Genomic DNA, 2,500 nt, shown 5'->3' on the forward strand with positions numbered 1-2,500 from the left:
GAGGAGCTTTGAGGGTCTCGAAAGAATAGGCCTTCTTTGCACACAAGAATAGCCTGCTCTTCTGTAGTTTGGAGTCCTGTTAAAAATGGAAGTTATTGCGAGGAAAGCCACGGATTTATAGATGGATATTCATGAATTCAGAAGGTTGTACATCCACCTTCAGCTTCAGGGCAGCCCAGGGTTCATGGCCGGATTCCTCTCGGCCACATGGACTCGCCTGGCGTCTCGTCTCCTCTCTCTCTCTCCTCTCTCTCTCTCTCTCTCTCTCTCTCTCTCTCTCTCTCTCTCTCTCTCTTCTCTCTCTCTCTCCTCTCTCTCTCTCCTCTCCTCTCTCTCTCTCTCTCTCTCTCTCTCTCTCCTCTCTCTCCTCTCTCTCTCTCTCTCTCTCTCTCTCTCTCTCTCTCTCTCTCTCTCTCTCTTTTTTTTTCTCTATCTTTCTTTCCCCTCCCCCCTCCCCTTCCCTCTCCCTCCCTCCCTCCGTTTGTTATTCTGTCGGTCCGTCTATGTCTATTAACCGTCTTCCTAGCCTATAGATTATCCCTTCATCTGCTTTTTTCTTCTCAACCTACCTATTCCTCGCCATTTTCTCTCTCTTACTCTTTCTCTTTCTCGTTCTCTTTATCTCTCTGTTCCTCGCAATTTCCTCCTCGTGGCTCTGATGCGGAACGTCTCGCCGCGGTCTTGGTCGGCGGAGCTTGTCATTTGGAATGGAAAAATTACCGATTCTTTTTCCGCGAGGTGAGTGGCCGGCACGCGGGTGTGTGTGTGTGTGTGTGTTTGTGTGTGAGAGAGAGAGAGAGAGAGAGAGAGAGAGAGAGAGAGAGAGAGAGAGAGAGAGAGAGAGGAGAGAGAGAGAGAGAGAGAGAGAGAGAGAGAGAGGTGTGTGTGTGTGTGTGTGTGTGTGTGTGTGTGTGTGTGAGTGTGGGGTGCATGGGTGTGGTGGTATGGGCGTGTGAGGGCGGGGATGAGGAGAATGGGGGTGGGAGAGAGGGGGTGTTACGATGCAGTCGGGAGAACCTAAGCAGACCGTGGCGAGGAGATGGAATCCAGATGTTTTTTTTTTTTCATTGTTTTTTTTTTCTATCTCTTTTTAAGGGTGATTTAAAGTGGCTATCAGTATTTTGGCAGAGGGTGCGTGTTTGACTCGGGGTCATCATCCATCACTTTGTCCTGCCGGGGCATTTGGTACCGTGTGGAATTATATCCGGATTAGATTTAAGTTTTGTTAGACTGGGGGGTTGAAGATCTTGTAGCGGAAAGTTTTATTTTGCCAGATTGAACCTGTCAAGCTTGTGTAATTTTTATGCGTGTTTCTGCTTGTTATTGATTGTTATTTGGCAGGGTTGTCTGGAGGCGTAATGAAACGACAGGATGTAGGCCTAAACCCAATCTGGTTCCACTTAGGCTAAATCCGGATGTCCTTGTGCGGCAGGATTAAAGTGGGTTCGCTCGGGCAAGAGCGGGGCGTGGAAAGTCTGGAGCCAAGATTCTGTGTTGTTTCGCCGCTCCTTCTGAGAAAGCCGGGCAATGGTATTTTGTTCTCGCCTTTGTTTCTCGGAAAGCAGGACTCGAGGTCATACCTTGCGTTCTTAAAGGGTCGAGGAGGTGTGTGTAGCATATTTCTAGCTCTCGCAGCCCCGCCGTGCTGAGTGAGGTGCTGAGCCAACCCTCAAAGGGAGGATAAGAACCTGGTGACGGCTCGACCTCCTGGGAGCTCCCCCTTCCCCCTCCCCGCCCTTTCCTCCTTCCTCCATCTTGCCTTTCCTTTCACCCTTTCTTCAGCCCTTCTCTTGGTCTGCCTTCACTTCCCTCCCCAGTATTCTTAGTTTTATTTCTTTCAGGCGTCCACGCTTAGCGCGACCGCGACATATGTCGGTACGAAAGGGTCATTTGATCCACTGGTCTTGTCTTGGTGTCAAGTGTCAAGAAATTTGATTATCGTTGACCTGCTAAACGCACTCTTGACCTCAGACCAATATTTTCGATACGAGAAGGACCCAGGGCACTAACTTTTGTAAATAAACATTGATTAAACATCCCAGATCCCCATGACAGAGTTAAAGTAAACAGAGGGTCCCAGTAAGGGCGGCGAGCGAGGGTTTACCCACGTGGCGGCGCGGTATGTCCCTGCCTGGAGGGAGGGGAGGGGATGCATGCTGGCCGCTGCTGGTGCTGGGGTTCCCACTTTTATTGGCCCTTCACCCCTGCATGTTAGCCTCAACCCCCCACCGTCAGGCAACTCACCCAAAGCCTCACAAACGTGCCTCTGCCACCCCCACTCCTAAATCTCCCCCAGCCTCTGCCAGACGCTTAAACGCCTGTACACCACCCCCACTAACCTTCCCCCAGACACCGTCGCTCCCCCAACGTACTTCTACTAACCTTTTAGCGCCGGCACTGATTGGCTGTCATTGATGAATGGACTCCGTGTGATACGTCCTTTGATCCTGTCCCCGAATGGCGATACGAGGTTAAATAAAGGCAGTTATGAAACCAGGTC

The 2,500-nt window shown here is 50.7% G+C and overlaps 1 protein-coding gene across 8 annotated transcripts in view; it reads left to right on the plus strand.

Moving 5' to 3' along the window:
* LOC119580130 overlaps window positions 1–2,500 on the plus strand; it is a 269,343-nt gene that overhangs the window by 209,493 nt on the left and 57,350 nt on the right. The window lies entirely within an intron of this gene.

The sequence above is a fragment of the Penaeus monodon genome, chromosome 13, assembly GCF_015228065.2.
Source record: "Penaeus monodon isolate SGIC_2016 chromosome 13, NSTDA_Pmon_1, whole genome shotgun sequence".
Classification (NCBI taxonomy): Eukaryota; Metazoa; Arthropoda; class Malacostraca; order Decapoda; family Penaeidae; genus Penaeus; species Penaeus monodon.